This window comes from Anomaloglossus baeobatrachus, chromosome 7 (genome assembly GCF_048569485.1).
Source record: "Anomaloglossus baeobatrachus isolate aAnoBae1 chromosome 7, aAnoBae1.hap1, whole genome shotgun sequence".
Classification (NCBI taxonomy): Eukaryota; Metazoa; Chordata; class Amphibia; order Anura; family Aromobatidae; genus Anomaloglossus; species Anomaloglossus baeobatrachus.
The window spans coordinates 301695505-301720126 of NC_134359.1; the positions used below are offsets into that span (position 1 = coordinate 301695505).

The 24622-nt window shown below is 44.0% G+C and overlaps 1 protein-coding gene across 1 annotated transcript in view; it reads left to right on the forward strand.

Annotated features, from left to right (window-relative positions):
- Positions 1-18860: 18860 nt before the first annotated feature.
- Positions 18861-24622, forward strand: part of LOC142246549 (uncharacterized) — a 29671-nt gene continuing 23909 nt past the window's right edge. The window contains exon 1 of the mRNA XM_075319618.1: positions 18861-18983. The gene's annotated coding sequence lies outside the window, so the exon portion shown is untranslated. The remainder of the gene's footprint in view (positions 18984-24622) is intronic.

Genomic DNA, 24622 nt, shown 5'->3' on the forward strand with positions numbered 1-24622 from the left:
AGAGGCCAACTCTTCTCGCTTCTCTACGGAGAGGTCCAGAGTAGGCTTTATCATCTCCTTACTTCAGGACAAAGCCTTAGAATGGGCGACTCCCCTATGGGAGCGCTCTGATGTGGTTACTCTGAGACATCAAGACTTTCTTGATGCTCTTAAGGCGGTATTCATGGGTCCGCAGGTTACCCATGATGCGGCCCTGAGACTGTTAGATCTATCTCAGGGTTCGTTATCCACTAGTTCTTATGCCATTGCTTTTAGAACTCTGGTGGCAGAACTAGATTGGCCAAAGAAGGTGTTGATTCCTATCTTCTGGAGAGGGTTGGCAGGCTATGTCAAGGATGCTCTTGCTACTCGTGAGGTCCCTGCTTCTCTGGAGGACTTGATCACAGTAGCAACGAGGATCGATGTACGCCATAAGGAACATAGACTCGAGGTCTCTTCCTCACGCCCTAAGCATCGGGCTATTCCAGTTGTTGAGGGTCCACTACCATCTTCCTCAGCATCTGAAACATCTCCCACTCCTATGGAGTTAGGTCATACGTCCTCCAGACTACGCAAGTCTGGTCCTCCTAGATGTTACGTATGTCGTCAGGCTGGGCACTATGCCAACAAGTGTCCTAGTCGTCAGGGAAACTCCCTGGCCTAGTAACCATTAGAGGGGGGTTACTAGAGACGTCTTCTGCACCCTCTAAGTGTTGTATCCCAGGTCAGCTCTCGTTATCTGAGAATACATGGCCTATTATGGCTTTTGTGGATTCCGGAGCTGACGGGACTTTTGTGTCTTCAGGATTTGTAAAGAGACACAATATTCCCTCTATCATGTTAGAGGCGCCTATTCCTGTCCGTGTTGTTAATGGAACTATGTTGTCTGACTCCATTACATTGAGGACAGTTCCCTTGCGCCTTTCCCTGTCTCAGGGTCACATAGAGGAGATTTCTTTTCTTGTTTTGCCTGAGGGTATAGACGACGTCCTTCTGGGTCTTCCATGGCTTCGGACTCATGCTCCTCACATTGACTGGGAGTCTGACAGCATTATTAGTTGAGGTTCGAAATGTCAGTCCCGATGTCTTCCCTTACCACCTAAGGTCATTGCGGTTGCATCTACTGATCTCTCTCCCATACCTACACCCTATCTGGATTTCGCTGACGTGTTCTCCAAACAGGGTGCTGAGGTTCTTCCACCCCATAGGCCGTATGACTGTGCCATAGACCTTATCCCAGGTTCGGTTCCACCTAAAGGCAGGGTTTACCCCCTGTCGATACCTGAGTCGGAGGCCATGTCGACCTATATAAGAGAGAGTTTAGAGAAGGGGTTCATTCGTAAGTCTGTCTCTCCCGCGGGAGCTGGGTTTTTCTTTGTTCGGAAGAAAGAGGGTGATTTGCGTCCCTGCATAGATTACAGGGGTCTCAACGCAATCACAATAAAGAACAAATACCCATTACCTTTAATTTCTGAGCTCTTTGACAGACTGAGAGGAGCTCAAGTTTTTACGAAGTTGGATCTGCGGGGTGCGTATAACTTGGTACGAATTCGAAAGGCTGACGAATGGAAGACCGCTTTTAACACCCGAGACGGTCACTATGAATACCTCGTCATGCCTTTTGGTTTATGTAATGCACCCGCAGTATTTCAGGACTTCGTAAACGATGTGTTCAGGGATTTACTGTTATCCTCTGTAGTGGTGTATCTGGACGACATCCTGATTTTTTCTCCTGATCTGGAGACTCATCGTCAGGATGTCGTTCGTGTCCTTTCCCGTATAAGGGAGCACTCATTGTTTGCTAAACTCGAGAAATGTGTATTCGAGCAGTCCTCATTGCCTTTTTTGGGTTACATTATCTCACAAGAGGGCCTGGCTATGGATCCTGCGAAGCTCTCTGCTGTCCTGCAATGGTCCGAACCTCATTCCTTGAAGGCGGTGCAACGCTTCTTAGGATTCATAAATTATTACAGGCAGTTCATACCCCATTTTTCTACTTTGGTGGCCCCTTTGGTGGCCTTGACTAAGAAAGGTGCTAATCCCAAAGCCTGGTCTACTGAGACATCTCAGGCTTTTGAGGCAGTAAAAAGACACTTTTCAACTGCTCCCGTTCTTCAAAGACCCGATGAGAGTACGCCCTTCCTCTTAGAGGTTGATGCCTCTTCAGTGGGTGCTGGTGCGGTCTTGTATCAAAAGAACGGTGCAGGTAGAAAAAGGCCGTGTTTCTTCTTTGCTAAAACCTTTTCACCGACAGAGAGAAACTATACCATTGGGGATAGGGAACTGCTCGCCTTGAGATTAGCCTTGGAGGAGTGGCGTCACTTGCTGGAAGGAGCGAAACATCCTTTCCAGGTCTACACAGACCATAAGAATCTGACGTACTTACAAACCGCTCAGTGTCTGAATCCTCGCCAAGCCCGCTGGTCCTTGTTTTTCTCCCGCTTTCACTTCTCCATCAACTATCTGTCTGGGAGTAAGAATAACAAGGCAGACGTCCTGTCTCGCTCTATGCTTTCTACCCAGGAAGAGATTGACGAACCTCGTCTTATCCTTCCCTCCAGGGTTTTTCATACGCTCTCCCCTGTGACGTTAGACCAAATCCCACCGGGCAAGACCTTTGTTCTGCCTGATCGACAGAATGATATACTGTCATGGGCCCACACCTCAAAGGTGGGTGGGCATTTTGGTATTAGGCGGACACGAGAGTTACTGGAGAGGTGGTATTGGTGGCCACACTTAGCCAGCCACGTCAAGAGATATGTCGGTTCCTGCTACTCGTGTGCTCGCAACCGTCCATTACGGCAGAGACCGGCTGGGCTCTTGCATCCTTTACCAGTGCCAGATAGACCATGGGAGGTGGTAGGCATGGACTTTGTGAGTGATCTTCCATGTTCACAGGGACATAGATTTGTGTGGGTCATTACGGACCATTTCTCCCGGATGGTTCATCTCGTACCGTTATCGAGAATCCCATCTTCCAGGGTACTAGCCAAACTATTCCTCAAGCATGTCTTTAGGCTTCACGGGATGCCAGATCGTATCATTTGTGATAGAGGCCCGCAATTTGCTTCCCGTTTCTGGCGAGATCTTTGTAGCCTTCTGCAAATTGAGTTGAATCTCTCTTCGGCATACCATCCGGAGACCAATGGTTTGGTTGAGCGTACCAATCAATCTATGATTATATACCTTCGACACTTTGTTGCTGAGAACCACGATAACTGGTCCTCCCTCCTACCCTGGGCAGAATTTGCCCTTAACAATTCGCTGGCTGAGGCCACTGGGCAGACACCGTTCGTACTCAATAATGGGCAACACCCTAGGGTACCGGTACCGTTTCCCGCTGCGGCACCTCCTCCTCTTGTGGCCGACTGGGCAACTAATGCCAGAGAGGTTTGGGATCGGACTCAAGAGTCGATCCAAGCAGCTAAGGACCGTATGAAGACGGTGTCCGATCGGTTTCGTCGCCCGGCTCCTGTCTTTTCTCCAGGGGACTTTGTGTGGCTCTCTGCAAAACACATGAGACTTAGAGTGAGCTCTGTCAAATTTGCTCCTCGCTTCCTGGGTCCTTATGAGGTTCTTCGACAGGTAAATCCTGTAGTCTACCAATTGAAGTTACCCGTCCATCTTAGGATTCATGACAAATTCCATGTCTCACTGCTAAAGCCGGCTATTTTACCTCACGCTCGTGAGGTGCACTCTCCTGCCTCTGATTCCTCTCGCTCTAGCTATGAGGTACGAGCCATAGTTGGTTCTAAGATGGTTAGAGGGCGCAGGTTCTTCTTGATAGATTGGGATGGCTATGGCCCGGAACATCGCTCTTGGGAGCCAGAGGAGGCTGTCCATGCTCCCGACTTAGTTGCCGATTACCTGCGTCACCGGGAGGGGGGCCCTTGAGGGGGAGGTACTGTTACGGTTGCTGCGAGCACTGGAGACGAAGTCCAGATATCTTGCTACTGCACATGTGCGAGCGCTGGAGACTAAGTCCAGATTTCTTGCTTCTGCACATGTGCGAGCGCTGGAGACTAAGTCCAGATTTCTTGCTACTGCACATGTGCGAGCGCTGGAGACTAAGTCCAGATTTCTTGCTACTGCACATGTGCGAGCGCCGGAGACTAAGTCCTGTCTTGGAGCCATTGCACATGTGCGGGTGACATCATCGCTGACACGAGGTCACATGTCTCTGACACCTTCTGTGCCGATTGGTTTCTGGTCATGTGCTTGTGACGCCTTGCTCGGTGATAGGCCAGCATGACGTCACTCCTGTCGTTCTGACAGCGGATTGGCTCTGGTGTCCTCCATCTTGGATGAGGCACAGAGTCTATATAAGACCCTGACACATGCCGCATGGCGCTCAGTCCTCTTGGTTCATGCATAAGAGTAGACGCTCTGTGCGCGTTCCTCTAGGCATTCCTCTGTCTATGCTAGGTGAGCGCTACCGGCAGGGTAGCGTTCTTATTCCTTACAGCTTCGGCTGCTGTCCGTATCCTTACCTCTTAGGGGAGCGGACATAGGCAGGTGCCTGAGGCACATGGTCTGGCTGGGCCTTGTGATTCGACTCGTAGGTGGACGTTGCCGCTAGGGTAACGTTCCTTATACTGCGTCTGGCAGTTGTTCGTATCCTCGCACACTAGGGGAGCGAACAGAGGTAGGAGCTTTGTGCGGCTTATGCTGCTGTCCGTCTCTTATGCACCACTAGAAGAGCGGACCTAGGCAGGTGCCATATCTAGTGGTTCGTGTCCTCGCACACTAGTGGAGCGAACGCAGGTAGGAGCTTTGTGCGGCTTACGCTGCTGTTCGTCTCTTTTGTACCACTAGAAGAGCGGACCTAGGCAGGTGCCATTTCGCACACATTGCCTTTGTCTCTGCGATTATTAACAGAGATCATTCCACACACCCTCCAAGTAAGGGAGGAATTGCTTTACTTACTTATTATATCCTTCTGTGAGTTAACAGAGGTATTGCACTCTGCCATAGTCTGCAGCAAAGTCTTTGCACGGTGGACCCTGACTGTCTGTTACTCCTTTAGGTTATCATCAGACAGCCCCCCGTAACAGTGGTGGAGGAAAGCTTGGGGAAGAGGACAAAGGGGAAGCTGCAGAGAATACACAATGGAAGAGCAAAGAGGTAGGGGAAGGAACCCAGAAGATGAGTGGATTAAATCATGAAAGAAGAGGAAGAAGGCAAAGCAGGAGGGCACCAGAGACAAGGGGAAGACTGGAGAAAAGGAGGCAATCAAGTAGAGGTAAGGAAGGCTGCAAATTAGGACAAAGTAAAGGTTTCAAAGAATGAAGACACCAAAAAAATGGGCATCCAAAAGACTGCAGGGTATGAAGATTCAGGTTTCAAAATACAAGTTCAACCAGGAGGAATGAGTCAAAGGTTGGAGAAGAGATTCAGAAGAGAGCGCTGCAGAAGAAGACATTCCGCGAAGACCAATAAGTAACTATATCTTCCTCCGTCCACCATTGCCTTTTACAACCTTCATTTCTGCAGAAGACTTTGCCTTATACTTCAAACAAACCTTTAGCGGTCTACCACTGTAAATAACGGACAATTGCACCTTCCTCCAGAGCCTTTTTTCATCACTGATTAAAATATTGCTCTCTGAGAGTCACACCTCACCATCTCTCGATCCATTCTCCATCATATCCAGCTATTGCCCCATATCACTTCTCCCAAACTCCTCCAATCTTCTTGAACAGCACATCCACATAGAAGTTTACTCCCAACCAACACTACAATCCAACTTTCACCCCCATCTCTCCACCGAAACAGCCTTAACCAAACTGACCTAATTTTTGCCAAAGCCAAAAAACAATACTCATACTCCTTTTCCTAAACCGGTCCTCTGCCTTCTGACTACAAAGCTTCTTCCCTCTGTATCATGGACCTTCCTTGTCTCATGAACTCACACCACCTCCTCATCCCTCACCCTCCTGTTGGTGTCCCTCAAGGCTCCATCTTGGGATCCCCAACTAGACCCTCGGGCTGTGACAACTCAATTTTTCATGGTTTTCAGTCCTACCTATTTGCTAATGACTCAGATCTACCTCTCTGCTGTCCAGAATCTGAGAGTGTCCATCAGCCATATTCTTCTCAAATATCCTAATGAACCTTTCCTCCATTCCACTCAGTCAATCAGTCAATTCATTATTTTCACCCATAGAAAGCAAGGTTAGAAGATGCTGAAGAAAAAATCTACTATATAAAGCTGAATGTGTGTATGTGTGTGTGTATGTGTGTGTGTGTGTGTGTATGTCCGGGACTGGCATCTGCACTGTCGCAGCTACAGCCATAAAATTTTGCACACTCACATTTCTGGACCCCGAGACCGTCATAGGCTATGTTTTGAGGGGAAATTTTAACCCCGCGCTTTACAGTTATTCACCAAAAAACCTGTCTCCATTAAAGCGAATGGAGCTGGGAGCCACAGTGCAGCCAAAACTTCAGAAGAATGCGCAGTCACGCCCTTATATGGAATGTTGGTGTGTCCCAATGCAGCCAGGGAAAGAGGCAGACACAGACAGGGTAAGAGGCAGACACAGACAGGGTAAGAAACAGACATAGACAGGGTAAGAGACAGACACAAAGAGACAGACACAGACAAAGAGACAGACTGACAGACAAAGAGACAGACAGGGAAAGAGAGGGAAAGAGAGAGACAGGTTAAGAGACAGACACAGACAGGTAAAGAGACAGACACAGAGACAGACACAGGGAAACAGACAGACAGTGAAAGAGGGAAAGAGACAGACAGGGAAAGAGAGGGAAAGAGACAGACAGGGAAAGAGACAGACAGGGAAAGTGACAGAGACAGATAGACAGACAGGGAAAGAGATTGAGAAAGACGGAGAAAGAGACAGAGAGTCAGAGACAGATAGGGAAAGAGATATAGAGAGAGACAGAGAGATATATGCAGAGGGGGAGACGGACATTATAATTACATTTCTATCTATTTTGTGGTGTTTGTGTGCAGAATACATTTTTGTTAATACATTCTATTTTGTTAACAGCAGTTATTAACCCGGGCGAAGCCGTGTAGTGCAGCTAGTAAATAAATAAAAACAAACAACCCAACCATGTGTTCTTGCTGCATTTGTTTGGTGATGAAAAACTATTAAACATATTCTGTAGATAAGTCCCATGTAAAAAAAACAACAATCCCCACAATTGAATAGGGCCTTAGGCTGGATTCACGACAGCCTTGTCATTGGCATTATTTACAGCACTTATGGTAGAGGCGTACAATCAGGCGGCTACTTTCAGGTTTAGGGGCAGATATCATCAATCTTAAAGCATTTTGGGACATAAAATATTTTTCTGGATTTATTTTGTGTACATTTTTTGGCGCAGCGGCTCAGGGACAGCACTAAGGCAGCGTTCACATGTGCAGTAATCAGCTATGAGAATGGATCCAGCGCAGTATCCTGTTGCAAAACGTTTTGCAAACACAACTTTGTCAGTTTTGAAAAAAAACAAAACCCACTGATCTAAGAAAGACAGAAGGTTAAACATCAGATACATTTTCCATAGACTCCCAAGGAGAAGGAAAAAAAATTCTCTTCTCCTTGGGAGTCTATGGTAAATGTATCTGATGTTTAGCGCTCCGTCTTTCTTAGATCAGTGGGTTTTGTTTTTTTAAAGCAAAAATATTTTTTTTCGAAATGGACACGTAATAGGTGTTTACGCCACTTTTTGCCCGTGGATTACTGCTGGATCCGCTCTAATGGATGATTGCAGGGCGTGATCTCCGCCTCAGACAACGCTATAATCAGCTCCAGGATCAGGAAAATAAAAACTACATTTATATAATTAGAGAAACACATTGATTTCTGCCGTGAAGCCCAATGATCACAGCTGAACACAGGGTCTCAGGGGACATCACAGGGACCCTCTGCATGGGTCAGTGATGTGTAAAGAGAAGCATCTGCCACAACACAGCGCCAGCAGGGGGAGCCACACACACTCCAATCATACCGGCAGGGAAAGACCCCACAAACCCACCAGCCGCACCCAGCTCTCAGCCCTCAGCCCCCAGCCCACAGCCCCACGTCCTCAGCCCCCAGACCACAGTCCTCAGCCCCCAGACCCCAGTCCTCAGACCCCAGCCCTCAGCCCCCAGCCTTCAATCCTCAGCCCCCAGCCCCCAGAACCCAGCCCCCAGACCCCAGTCCTCAGCCCCCAGCCCTCAGCCAACAGCCCCAAGCCCTCAGCCCCCAACCCTCAGCCCCCAGCCCTCAGCCCCCAGCCCTCAGCCCCCAGCTCCCAGCCCTCAGCCCCCAACCCTCAGCCCCTAGCCCTCAGCCCCCAGCCCTCAGCCTTCAGCCTTCAGCCCCCAGCCCTCAGCCCCCAGCCCCTAGCCCTCAGCCCTCAGCCCTCAGCCCCCAGCCCTCAGCCCCAGCCCTCAGCCCCCACACACCCAACAGCTGCCCCCAGCCCTCAGCCCCCAGTCCCCAGCCATCAGCCCCCAGCTCTCAGCCCCCAGCCCTCAGCCCCCACACACCCAACAGCTGCCCCCAGCCCTCAGCCCCCAGTCCCCAACCATCAGCCCCCAGCTCTCAGCCCCCAGCCCTCAGCCCCCACACACCCAACAGCCGCCCCCAGTCCTCAGCCCCTATCCCCCAGCCATCAGCCCCCAGCCCTCAGCCCTCAGCCCCAAGCCCCCAGTCCCCAGTCATCAGCCCCCAGCCCTCAGCCCCCATCCCCCAGCCCTCAGCCACCACACACCCAACAGCCGCCCTCAGTCCTCAGCCCCGAGCCCCCAGCCATCAGCCCCCAGCCCTCAGCCCCCAGCCCTCAGCCACCACACACCCTACAGCTGCCCTTAGTCCTCAGCCCCGAGCCCCCAGCCCTCAGCCCTCAGCCCCCAGGCCTCACCTCCTCTGTGGGGTCCACACACAGTTGGGGACAGTCCAGGCAGATCCTACGCCGGCTCCTGCTCATTTATAGCCGGGCCTCATGGGTGGAGCGACCAAGACTAATCCTGCTTCAAAGACACTGGAAACCATGAAGTGACAATTTTTTGGTAGTTTTTTCTATCATCAAACAATTAAAATCAGCAGAAACATGCTTGTGAAGGATCTCGCGGCCGGAGTCACCCGGGTGGGATTGATACGTCCTGTGACTTTGTTATATTACTCTTGGCTTTGACGTTAATGCATCTAAACCTGCGCTGAACATCATCCTAAAGCCACTGATGAATCCGCCGTGGGCTTTGTTCACATGAAGCGGGTTTTTTTTCCACCAAAAACACCGCAGAAAATACAAACCTCTCTTTTTGTAGCGATTTTGAAACATTTTTGGTGAATAAAATGAGACTTTATTAAACGCCTGCAGACAAAGCGCACATAATCCGCAGCCAAAAGACGCTGCTAAAACCGCAGAGAAAACACCACAGCATGGACATTCTGAACACAGCGCTTTTACTGCAAAAAGAGCAGCTGCAGAAAAAAATGCAGCAAAAACGCTGAGTGTGAACATAGCCTGAGGGCTCGTCCAGACAAGCGTACAGCGTATATACACTCAGTGTTGTCTGAGAGCCCAACAGACATTGACCAGACCCAATATAACCTGTGCACACAGCGACTGCTGAAGATCCAGATGTAGAAACCGCAGCAGGACCCAACCTGTGGACCCGGCTAGTGCACGTCTGTGTGTGGCTACTGAATCATGCACAGAGCTTGTCATTTCCAAAATTTGCAGACCTGACTGACCCAAGTTTCAGTGCAGTTGTGTGAAATAATTGCATTTACAAAAAAACAAACAACTCATGCACAACAAATTGCCCCAACATAGGAGATCTCGTACCCAGCAGATCTACAGAAGCTTCCACTGCACAGACTGCCCGTGTCCCGGATCTATGGAGATCTAGAGCTTCTGATGCATACATGTATATATGTGTATATACACATATATAGTGCTGCCATACTGTACACAAATAATTCTGCCATACTGTACATATATCTAATGCTCCCATACTGTGCACATAAATAATGGTTCCATGCTAAACACATAAATAATGCTACCATACTGTACACATATATACTGCTGCCATATTGTACGCATATGTAAAGCTCCCATACTTTGCACATAAATAATGATACTCTACTGTACACATACTTAATGCTCCCATACTGTGGACATAAATAATGGTTCCATGCTGTACACATAAATAATGCTGCCATATTCTACACATATATACTGCTGGCATACTGTGCACATAAATAATTCTGCCACACTGTACACATATATACTGCTGCCATACTGTGCCCATAAATAGTACTTCAATGCTGTGCACAAAAATAGTGTGACCATACTATATACATACAGGTGCATCTCAATATATTAGAATATCATTGAAAAGTTAATTTATTTCAGTAATTCAATACAAAAAGGGAAACACATCTATCATATAGGGTCATTACATACAGAGGGATCCATTCCTATATATTATATAGAGTCATTACACACAGAGGGATCTATTCCTATATATTATATAGAGTCATTACACACAGAGGGATCTATTCCTATATATTATAAAGAGTCATTAAACACAGAGGGATCTATTCCTATATATTATATAGAGTCATTACACACAGAGGGATCTATTCCTATATATTATATAGAGTCATTACACACAGAGGGATCTATTCCTATATATTATAAAGAGTCATTAAACACAGAGGGATCTATTCCTATATATTATATAGAGTCATTACACACAGAGGGATCTATTCCTATATATTATAAAGAGTCATTAAACACAGAGGGATCTATTCCTATATATTATATAGAGTCATTACACACAGAGGGATCTATTCCTATATATTATATAGAGTCATTACACACAGAGGGATCTATTCCTATATATTATATAGAGTCATTACACACAGAGGGATCTATTCCTATATATTATATAGAGTCATTACACACAGAGGGATCTATTCCTATATATTATATAGAGTCATTACACACAGAGGGATCTATTCCTATATATTATATAGAGTCATTACACACAGAGGGATCTATTCCTATATATTATATAGAGTCATTACACACAGAGGGATCTATTCCTATATATTATATAGAGTCATTACACACAGAGGGATCTATTCCTATATATTATATAGAGTCATTACACACAGAGGGATCTATTCCTATATATTATATAGAGTCATTACACACAGAGGGATCTATTCCTATATATTATATAGAGTCATTAAACACAGAGGGATCTATTCCTATATATTATATAGAGTCATTACACACAGAGGGATCTATTCCTATATATTATATAGAGTCATTACACACAGAGGGATCTATTCCTATATATTATATAGAGTCATTACACACAGAGGGATCTATTCCTATATATTATAAAGAGTCATTAAACACAGAGGGATCTCTTCCTATATATTATATAGAGTCATTACACACAGAGGGATCTATTCCTATATATTATATAGAGTCATTACACACAGAGGGATCTATTCCTATATATTATATAGAGTCATTACACACAGAGGGATCTATTCCTATATATTATATAGAGTCATTACACACAGAGGGATCTATTCCTATATATTATATAGAGTCATTACACACAGAGGGATCTATTCCTATATATTATATAGAGTCATTACACACAGAGGGATCTATTCCTATATATTATATAGAGTCATTACACACAGAGGGATCTATTCCTATATATTATATAGAGTCATTACACACAGAGGGATCTATTCCTATATATTATATAGAGTCATTACACACAGAGGGATCTATTCCTATATATTATATAGAGTCATTACACACAGAGGGATCTATTCCTATATATTATATAGAGTCATTACACACAGAGGGATCTATTCCTATATATTATATAGAGTCATTACACACAGAGGGATCTATTCCTATATATTATATAGAGTCATTACACACAGAGGGATCTATTCCTATATATTATATAGAGTCATTACACACAGAGGGATCTATTCCTATATATTATATAGAGTCATTAAACACAGAGGGATCTATTCCTATATATTATATAGAGTCATTACACACAGAGGGATCTATTCCTATATATTATATAGAGTCATTACACACAGAGGGATCTATTCCTATATATTATATAGAGTCATTACACACAGAGGGATCTATTCCTATATATTATATAGAGTCATTACACACAGAGGGATCTATTCCTATATATTATATAATTAGCAACAACCAGGACAGTTAAAGCAGACTTATATAAGGTAAAAGGCAACAACTTCAGGAACATATTGAAACAGCAGAAAAAAAAGATCTTTAGATTTGCCTTATATTACATCATATCCCATGGCCCAAGAACCACCAACACCAAAGTAAGTTGCACATAGAAAAACTTTAATTGGTTGGGTCAAGCATATAAATATTACATGGGATATAAAAATTGTGACAAGTAAGAAGGTTAAATGACATATAAGAGCGAATAAAGAACCCCATGTGGGGCTACATGGATCAAATTAGGTGCACACAAAAAGGTGGTGTACTCCCAGCAGGGCCAGTGTAAGTGCCTTTTACAAAACGCAGGTTCACCTAATCAAGAACTCTAGGCACATTACAGATAAATGAACAGGAATATATTCCCAGCAGAGCCAGTGTAAGTGCCTATACAAAAGATAAATTCACAGTCAGTGACAGAATAACACTTTAGTAAATGACAATAAGCATGTTACCCACACACATCATCCGGTGAACAGGGATATGTTCCCAGCAAGGTCAGTGTAAATGCCATTGCAATAAACAGGTTCACAGTGAGTGATAGAGTAACACTTAAGTATATGAACATAGGCACACTGCCCAGGCATCTAGTCCAATGGACAGGGATATATTCCCAGCAGGGCCAGTGTACGTGCCTATATCATAAACAGGTTCACAACAAATGACAGGGTAACACTTTAGTGAATGACAATAGGCACATTACACAAACACATGGTCCTTTGTCATGTCATTTGGACCATGTGTTTGTGTAATGTGCCCATTGTCATTCACTAAAGTGTTACCCTGTCATTTGCTGTGAACCTGTTTATGATATAGGCACGTACACTGGCCTGCTGGGAGTACACCACCTTTTTGTGTGCACCTAATTTGATCCATGCAGCCCCACATGGGGTTCTTTATTCGCTCTTATATGTCATTTAACCTTCTTACTTGTCACAATTTTTATATCCCATGTAATATTTATATGCTTGACCCAACCAATTAAAGTTTTTCTATGTGCAACTTACTTTGGTGTTGGTGGTTCTTGGGCCATGGGATATGATGTAATATAAGGCAAATCTAAAGACCTTTTTTTTCTGCTGTTTCACTATATATTATATAGAGTCATTTCACACAGAGGGATCGATTCCTATATATTATATAGAGTCATTACACACAGAGGGATTTATTCCTATATATTATATAGAGTCATTACACACAGAGGGATCTATTCCTATATATTATATAGAGTCATTACACACAGAGGGATCTATTCCTATATATTATATAGAGTCATTACACACAGAGGGATCTATTCCTAAATATTATATAGTCATTACACACAGAGGGATCTATTCCTATATATTATATAGAGTCATTACACACAGAGGGATCGATTCCTATATATTATATAGAGTCATTACACACAGAGGGATCTATTCCTATATATTATATAGTCATTACACACAGAGGGATCTATTCCTATATATTATATAGAGTCATTACACACAGAGGGATCGATTCCTATATATTATATAGAGTCATTACACACAGAGGGATCTATTCCTATATATTATATAGAGTCATTACACACAGAGGGATCTATTCCTATATATTATATAGAGTCATTACACACAGAGGGATCTATTCCTATATATTATATAGTCATTACACACAGAGGGATCGATTCCTATATATTATATAGAGTCATTACACACAGAGGGATCGATTCCTATATATTATATAGAGTCATTACACACAGAGGGATCTATTCCTATATATTATATAGAGTCATTACACACAGAGGGATCTATTCCTATATATTATATAGAGTCATTACACACAGAGGGATCGATTCCTATATATTATATAGAGTCATTACACACAGAGGGATCTATTCCTATATATTATATAGAGTAATTACACACAGAGGGATCTATTCCTATATATTATATAGAGTCATTACACACAAAGGGATCTACAGTCCCTGACAGAAGTTCTGTCGCTTATCCATGTTATGTAAATAAAAGCTTATAACCGGACTTTAAATTCATCCATTGGTTTTATAAATTACTCTTTTGAAAGCTGAAACCCTCTCAAATTTGGTTTAGGTTATGAAAATAAAGTTGCTGCAAAGCTGAAATATTGATCATTTAATGAACACAGAAAGGTCAGATTTTGGGAAGACAAAAGTTTTGTCACCCACAGAAAGTAATGTGAAATTCAAATAAATAATTCCCTTCTAAGGCTATATGCGCACGTGTGCGTATTACATGCAGTTACGCTGCGATCTGCACCACAGCGTAACTACATGCGTCCTGCGTCCCCTGCACAGTCTATGGAGATTGTGCAGGAGCCGTGCGCACGTGGCTTATTAGAACGCAGCGCTTCGGCTGCTGCCCGAATCGCTGCGTTCTAAGAAGTGACATGTCACTTCTTCCGTGCGGTTTGCATGCTGTCTATAGGGAGAAGCAGTATGCAGAGCGCACGTTCTCTGCCAGCACCATGCGCTTCAGAACGTAGCTTTTCAGCTGCCCTTAGCAGCGATTTCCTAGCAGCTATTTTACCATGAAGGCCTGCGGCACAAAGTCTCCTCTAACAGTTGTTCTAGAGGTGAGAAGGTGTGTCCAAACTTTTGGTCTGTACTGTATATGTCCCCCATTATGGTATATATGTCCCTCATCCTAGACCCCTTCCTGGTGTATATGTACCCCATTCTGGTATATATGTCCCCCATCCTGGGCCCCTTACTGGTATATATGTCCTCCCATCCTGAGCCCCTTCCTGGTATATATGTCCCCCATCCTGGGCCCCTTACTGGTATATATGTCCTCCCATCCTGAGCCCCTTCCTGGTATATATGTCCTCCCATCCTGAGCCCCTTCCTGGTATATATGTCCTCCCATCCTGCACCCCTTCCTGGTATATATGTCCTCCCATCCTAGGCCCCTTCCTGGTATATATGTCCTCCCATCCTAGGCCCCTTCCTGGTATATATGTCCTCCCATCCTGCGCCCCTTCCTGGTATATATGTCCTCCCATCCTGAGCCCCTTCCTGGTTTATATGTCCTCCCATCCTGAGCCCCTTCCTGGTATATATGTCCTCCCATCCTGAGCCCCTTCCTGGTATATATGTCCTCCCATCCTGGGCCCCTTCCTGGTATATATGTCCTCCCATCCTGAGCCCCTTCCTGGTATATATGTCCTCCCATCCTGAGCCCCTTCTTGGTATGTATGTCCTCCCATCCTGGGCCCCTTCCTGGTATATATGTCCTCCCATCCTGCACCCCTTCCTGGTATATATGTCCTCTCATCCTAGGCCCCTTCCTGGTATATATGTCCTCCCATCTGAGGCCCCTTTCTGGTATATATGTCCTCCCATCCTGCGCCCCTTCCTGGTATATACGTCCTCCCATCCTGAGCCCCTTCCTGGTATATATGTCCTCCCATCCTGAGCCCCTTCCTGGTATATATGTCCTCCCATCCTGAGCCCCTTCCTGGTATATATGTCCTCCCATCCTGGGCCCCTTCCTGGTATATATGTCCTCCCATCCTGCACCCCTTCCTGGTATATATGTCCTCCCATCCTAGGCCCCTTCCTGGTATATATGTCCTCCCATCTTAGGCCCCTTCCTGGTATATATGTCCTCCCATCCTGCGCCCCTTCCTGGTATATATGTCCTCCCATCCTAGGCCCTTTCCTGGTATATATGTCCTCCCATCCTGCGCCCCTTCCTGGTATATATGTCCTCCCATCCTGCGCCCCTTCCTGGTATATATGTCCTCTCATCCTGAGCCCCTTCCTGGTATATATGTCCTCCCATCCTGAGCCCCTTCCTGGTATATATGTCCTCCCATCCTGAGCCCCTTCCTGGTATATATGTCCTCTCATCCTGAGCCCCTTCCTGGTATATATGTCCTCCCATCCTGCGCCCCTTCCTGGTATATATGTCCTCCCATCCTAGGCCACTTCCTGGTATATATGTCCTCCCATCCTAGGCCCCTTCCTGGTATATATGTCCCCCCATCCTGCGCCCCTTCCTGGTATATATGTCCTCCCATCCTAGGCCCCTTCCTGGTATATATGTCCTCCCATCCTGCGCCCCTTCCTGGTATATATGTCCTCCCTTCCTACGCCCCTTCCTGGTATATATGTCCTCCCATCCTGCGCCTCTTCCTGGTATATATGTCTTCCCATCCTAGGCCCCTTCCTGGTATATATGTCCTCCCATCCTGCGCCCCTTCCTGGTATATATGTTCTCTTATCCTGAGCCCCTTCCTGGTATATATGTCCTCCCATCCTGCGCCCCTTCCTGGTATATATGTCCTCCCATCCTGCGCCCCTTCCTGGTATATATGTCCTCTCATCCTGAGCCCCTTCCTGGTATATATGTCCTCCCATCCTGAGCCCCTTCCTGGTATATATGTCCTCCCATCCTGAGCCCCTTCCTGGTATATATGTCCTCTCATCCTGAGCCCCTTCCTGGTATATATGTCATCCCATCCTGCGCCCCTTCCTGGTATATATGTCCTCCCATCCTGCGCCCCTTCCTGGTATATATGTCCTCCCATCCTAGGCCCCTTCCTGGTATATATGTCCTCCCATCCTAGGCCCCTTCCTGGTATACATGTCCTCCCATCCTGCGCCCCTTCCTGGTATATATGTCCTCCCATCCTACGCCCCTTCCTGGTATATATGTCCTCCCATCCTGCGCCTCTTCCTGGTATATATGTCTTCCCATCCTAGGCCCCTTCCTGGTATATATGTCCTCCCATCCTGCGCCCCTTCCTGGTATATATGTCCTCTCATCCTGAGCCCCTTCCTGGTATATATGTCCTCCCATCCTGCACCCCTTCCTGGTATATATGTCTTCCCATCCTGCGCCCCTTCCTGGTATATATGTCCTCTCATCCTGAGCCCCTTCCTGGTATATATGTCCTCCCATCCTGAGCCCCTTCCTGGTATATATGTCCTCTCATCCTGAGCCCCTTCCTGGTATATATGTCCTCCCATCCTGAGCCCCTTCCTGGTATATATGTCCTTCCATCCTGAGCCCCTTCCTGGTATATATGTCCTCCCATCCTGTGCCCCTTCCTGGTATATATGTCCTCTCATCCTGAACCCCTTCCTGGTATATATGTCCTCCCATCCTGATCCCCTTCCTGGTATATATGTCCTCTCATCCTGAGCCCCTTCCTGGTATATATGTCCTCCCATCCTGATCCCCTTCCTGGTATATATCTCCTCCCATCCTGAGCCCCTTCCTGGTATATATGTCCTTCCATCCTGATCCCCTTCCTGGTATATATGTCCTCATTCTACCACTGTTCTCTAAAGAATTAAAAACCCCATTCTTCTTACCAAATTCTTCAAACGACGCATGCGGTTCATGAATTTTGCACAAAATAAAAGAATGTCTTTACCTTTTTTGTGACTTTTTTTGAGCAAAAACTCAGATATTCCCTTAAAAATGTCTCGCCAGCTCTAACATTTGCACAAAAATTTCTAGTGTACACCCCAAAAAATAAACTGGGCCATGTGGGTGGAGACTAGAGAACATTTGTATAAAAATATTACAACTTTTTAAAAACTCTCAAAAAATGGATTGACCACAAACACCAGAATTACAAAAATCACGTCCACGACGGAGAAGACATAAAAAAGCAAAACTGAGTCCGATCGGTAAAAGTGACTCGATCTCTGATACTCAAATTTTGTTTTTTTTTTAAACTTTTTTATTTTAGTAGCAAAAAAATCTAAAATTTTTAAAGAAAAAAACAAAAAAAAAACCCAAAACATATTATTTGTGTGGTCGTTTCCCCCGACCCGTCACTTCTTTTCCATCCATTGTCTTCTTTTTGGTGGGGCGAGCTGATGTTTTTACTGAAATCATTTTGGGTTAAATCCGATCCTGCTCTCGTCACCCAACTTTCCCAGGAGCGGATTCAAGTAACAACATCGCCCCTCCCCCGATGGTAATTACTATAATCGGAGCGGAGCAGCGCTGATCGCTGTAATTACCGGGGAGCACAAGGAAACATCAAAAACAAAGAAACGCGAGAAGACGACGAAAGAAAGGAAGAAAATACGATAAAAAGCAAAGAAAACCACAAGTGACGTAATTTACCGAATAGCTGTAACATAAAAAACCTCACCAAATATTCATGGTCGAATGCACCAGAAAATAAAAAATTAATAAAAAAGAAAAAACATAATCCTATTTCTAATATTTTTACATTCGAAAAATTTCAATAAACTGAAAAAATATCTAAATATATAAAACATCTGCAAGAAATTAATCGCGAAGTGAAAAATGTCTTCTCATATAAAATGTTTTTTGTTTGTTTTTTTTTTAAACTTATAACAAACGTCGTTCACACGTTAATATCCACAGAAGCGAAAAAAATCATTCAATGTTCTATTTAATATGAAACGCGGCGAGCGAAGAACAGAAAACAACGATTGCTTTATTTTCTAGGTTTTCATTGCAAAAAAAAAAATCTATAAAAAACATACAATTATTTACATGAACCACAAAACACACGACGACTTGTCCGGAAAAAGCCTCGTCCAGACGTCCCCAAGTAATAACAAATGAAAGGGACAGAGCAATGCGGAGGTGAATCAGGAAGAGGAAGATCACCACCGAGCAAAGAAAAAAGAATTCACACACCGAGACTGACGCAACAGAGAGCAACTGAGACACAATAATCCACTGATGCCATCGAGGAATAACGGGTGTTACATAGGACTGCAGGTACGATGACATTAATCTCTACTCAGAATTACATAGGACTGCAGGTGACATCTACTACATTATCTGTACTCAGAGATATCACTGTTATCTGTGGTGTTACATAGGACTGCAGGTGACATCTACTACATTATCTGTACTCAGAGATATCACTGTGTTATCTGTGGTGTTACATAGGACTGCAGGTGACATTACTACATTATCTGTACTCAGAGATATCACTGTGTTATCTGTGGTGTTACATAGGACTGCAGGTGACATCTACTACATTATCTGTACTCAGAGATATCACTGTGTTATCTGTGGTGTTACATAGGACTGCAGGTGACATCTACTACATTATCTGTACTCAGAGATATCACTGTGTTATCTGTGGTGTTACATAGGACTGCAGGTGACATCTACTACATTATCTGTACTCAGAGATATCACTGTGTTATCTGTGGTGTTACATAGGACTGCAGGTGACATCTACTACATTATCTGTACTCAGAGATATCACTGTTATCTGTGGTGTTACATAGGACTGCAGGTGACATCTACTACATTATCTGTACTCAGAGATATCACTGTGTTATCTGTGGTGTTACATAGGACTGCAGGTGACATCTACTACATTATCTGTACTCAGAGATACCACTGTGTTATCTGTGGTGTTACATAGGACTGCAGGTGACATCTACTACATTATCTGTACTCAGAGATATCACTGTGTTATCTGTGGTGTTACATAGGACTGCAGGTGACATCTACTACATTATCTGTACTCAGAGAGATATCACTGTGTTATCTGTGGTGTTACATAGGACTGCAGGTGACATCTACTACATTATCTGTACTCAGAGAGATATCACTGTGTTATCTGTGGTGTTACATAGGACTGCAGGTGACATCTACTACATTATCTGTACTCAGAGATATCACTGTGTTATCTGTGGTGTTACATAGGACTGCAGGTGACATCTACTACATTATCTGTACTCAGAGATATCACTGTGTTATCTGTGGTGTTACATAGGACTGCAGGTGACATCTACTACATTATCTGTACTCAGAGATATCACTGTGTTATCTGTGGTGTTACATAGGACTGCAGGTGACATCTACTACATTATCTGTACTCAGAGAGATATCACTGTGTTATCTGTGGTGTTACATAGGACTGCAGGTGACATCTACTACATTATCTGTACTCAGAGATATCACTGTGTTATCTGTGGTGTTACATAGGACTGCAGGTGACATCTACTACATTATCTGTACTCAGAGAGATATCACTGTGTTATCTGTGGTGTTACATAGGACTGCAGGAGACATCTACTACATTATCTGTACTCAGAGATATCACTGTGTTATCTGTGGTGTTACATAGGACTGCAGGTGACTACTACATTATCTGTACTCAGAGATATCACTGTGTTATCTGTGGTGTTACATAGGACTGCAGGTGACATCTACTACATTATCTGTACTCAGAGATATCACTGTGTTATCTGTGGTGTTACATAGGACTGCAGGTGACATCTACTACATTATCTGTACTCAGAGAGATATCACTGTGTTATCTGTGGTGTTACATAGGACTGCAGGTGACATCTACTACATTATCTGTACTCAGAGATATCACTGTGTTATCTGTGCTGTTACATAGGACTGCAGGTGACATCTACTACATTATCTGTACTCAGAGATATCACTGTGTTATCTGTGGTGTTACATAGGACTGCAGGTGACATCTACATTATCTGTACTCAGAGATATCACTGTGTTATCTGTGGAGTTACATAGGACTGCAGGTGACATCTACTACATTATCTGTACTCAGAGATATCACTGTGTTACCTGTGGTGTTACATAGGACTGCAGGTGACATCTACTACATTATCTGTACTCAGAGATATCACTGTGTTATCTGTGGTGTTACATAGGACTGCAGGTGACATCTACTGCATTATCTGTACTCAGATATCACTGTGTTATCTGTGGTGTTACATAGGACTGCAGGTGACATCTACTGCATTATCTGTACTCAGATATCACTGTGTTATCTGTGGTGTTACATAGGACTGCAGGTGACCTCTACTACATTATCTGTACTCAGATATCACTGTGTTATCTGTGGTGTTACATAGGACTGCAGGTGACATCTACTGCATTATCTGTACTCAGATATATCACTTATCTGTGGTGTTACATAGGACTGCAGGTGACCTCTACTACATTATCTGTACTCAGAGATATCACTGTGTTATCTGTGGTGTTACATAGGACTGCAGGTGACATCTACTGCATTATCTGTACTCAGAGAGATATCCCTGTGTTATCTGTGGTGTTACATAGGACTGCAGGTGACATCTACTACATTATCTGTACTCAGAGATATCACTGTGTTATCTGTGGTGTTACATAGGACTGCAGGTGACATCTACTGCATTATCTGTACTCAGAGATATCACTGTGTTATCTGTGGTGTTACATAGGACTGCAGGTGACCTCTACTACATTATCTGTACTCAGTGATATCACTGTGTTATCTGTGGTGTTACATAGGACTGCAGGTGACCTCTACTACATTATCTGTACTCAGAGATATCACTGTGTTATCTGTGGTGTTACATAGGACTGCAGGTGACATCTACTACATTATCTGTACTCAGAGATATCACTGTGTTATCTGTGGTGTTACATAGGACTGCAGGTGACATCTACTGCATTATCTGTACTCAGTGATATCACTGTGTTATCTGTGGTGTTACATAGGACTGCAGGTGACCTCTACTACATTATCTGTACTCAGATATATCACTTATCTGTGGTGTTACATAGGACTGCAGGTGACCTCTACTACATTATCTGTACTCAGAGATATCACTGTGTTATCTGTGGTGTTACATAGGACTGCAGGTGACATCTACTACATTATCTGTACTCAGAGATATCACTGTGTTATCTGTGGTGTTACATAGGACTGCAGGTGACATCTACTACATTATCTGTACTCAGAGATATCACTGTTATCTGTGGTGTTACATAGGACTGCAGGTGACATCTACTACATTATCTGTACTCAGAGATATCACTGTGTTATCTGTGGTGTTACATAGGACTGCAGGTGACATTACTACATTATCTGTACTCAGAGATATCACTGCGTTATCTGTGGTGTTACATAGGACTGCAGGTGACATCTACTACATTATCTGTACTCAGAGATATCACTGTGTTATCTGTGGTGTTACATAGGACTGCAGGTGACATCTACTACATTATCTGTACTCAGAGATATCACTGTTATCTGTGGTGTTACATAGGACTGCAGGTGACATCTACTACATTATCTGTACTCAGAGATATCACTGTGTTATCTGTGGTGTTACATAGGACTGCAGGTGACATCTACTACATTATCTGTACTCAGAGATACCACTGTGTTATCTGTGGTGTTACATAGGACTGCAGGTGACATCTACTACATTATCTGTACTCAGAGATATCACTGTGTTATCTGTGGTGTTACATAGGACTGCAGGTGACATCTACTACATTATCTGTACTCAGAGAGATATCACTGTGTTATCTGTGGTGTTACATAGGACTGCAGGTGACATCTACTACATTATCTGTACTCAGAGAGATATCACTGTGTTATCTGTGGTGTTACATAGGACTGCAGGTGACATCTACTACATTATCTGTACTCAGAGATATCACTGTGTTATCTGTGGTGTTACATAGGACTGCAGGTGACATCTACTACATTATCTGTACTCAGAGATATCACTGTGTTATCTGTGGTGTTACATAGGACTGCAGGTGACATCTACTACATTATCTGTACTCAGAGATATCACTGTGTTATCTGTGGTGTTACATAGGACTGCAGGTGACATCTACTACATTATCTGTACTCAGAGATATCACTGTGTTATCTGTGGTGTTACATAGGACTGCAGGTGACATCTACTACATTATCTGTACTCAGAGAGATATCACTGTGTTATCTGTGGTGTTACATAGGACTGCAGGTGACATCTACTACATTATCTGTACTCAGAGATATCACTGTGTTATCTGTGGTGTTACATAGGACTGCAGGTGACATCTACTACATTATCTGTACTCAGAGAGATATCACTGTGTTATCTGTGGTGTTACATAGGACTGCAGGAGACATCTACTACATTATCTGTACTCAGAGATATCACTGTGTTATCTGTGGTGTTACATAGGACTGCAGGTGACTACTACATTATCTGTACTCAGAGATATCACTGTGTTATCTGTGGTGTTACATAGGACTGCAGGTGACATCTACTACATTATCTGTACTCAGAGATATCACTGTGTTATCTGTGGTGTTACATAGGACTGCAGGTGACATCTACTACATTATCTGTACTCAGAGAGATATCACTGTGTTATCTGTGGTGTTACATAGGACTGCAGGTGACATCTACTACATTATCTGTACTCAGAGATATCACTGTGTTATCTGTGCTGTTACATAGGACTGCAGGTGACATCTACTACATTATCTGTACTCAGAGATATCACTGTGTTATCTGTGGTGTTACATAGGACTGCAGGTGACATCTACATTATCTGTACTCAGAGATATCACTGTGTTATCTGTGGAGTTACATAGGACTGCAGGTGACATCTACTACATTATCTGTACTCAGAGATATCACTGTGTTACCTGTGGTGTTACATAGGACTGCAGGTGACATCTACTACATTATCTGTACTCAGAGATATCACTGTGTTACCTGTGGTGTTACATAGGACTGCAGGTGACATCTACTACATTATCTGTACTCAGAGATATCACTGTGTTATCTGTGGTGTTACATAGGACTGCAGGTGACATCTACTGCATTATCTGTACTCAGATATCACTGTGTTATCTGTGGTGTTACATAGGACTGCAGGTGACATCTACTGCATTATCTGTACTCAGATATCACTGTGTTATCTGTGGTGTTACATAGGACTGCAGGTGACCTCTACTACATTATCTGTACTCAGATATCACTGTGTTATCTGTGGTGTTACATAGGACTGCAGGTGACATCTACTGCATTATCTGTACTCAGATATATCACTTATCTGTGGTGTTACATAGGACTGCAGGTGACCTCTACTACATTATCTGTACTCAGAGATATCACTGTGTTATCTGTGGTGTTACATAGGACTGCAGGTGACATCTACTGCATTATCTGTACTCAGAGAGATATCCCTGTGTTATCTGTGGTGTTACATAGGACTGCAGGTGACATCTACTACATTATCTGTACTCAGAGATATCACTGTGTTATCTGTGGTGTTACATAGGACTGCAGGTGACATCTACTGCATTATCTGTACTCAGAGATATCACTGTGTTATCTGTGGTGTTACATAGGACTGCAGGTGACCTCTACTACATTATCTGTACTCAGTGATATCACTGTGTTATCTGTGGTGTTACATAGGACTGCAGGTGACCTCTACTACATTATCTGTACTCAGAGATATCACTGTGTTATCTGTGGTGTTACATAGGACTGCAGGTGACATCTACTACATTATCTGTACTCAGAGATATCACTGTGTTATCTGTGGTGTTACATAGGACTGCAGGTGACATCTACTGCATT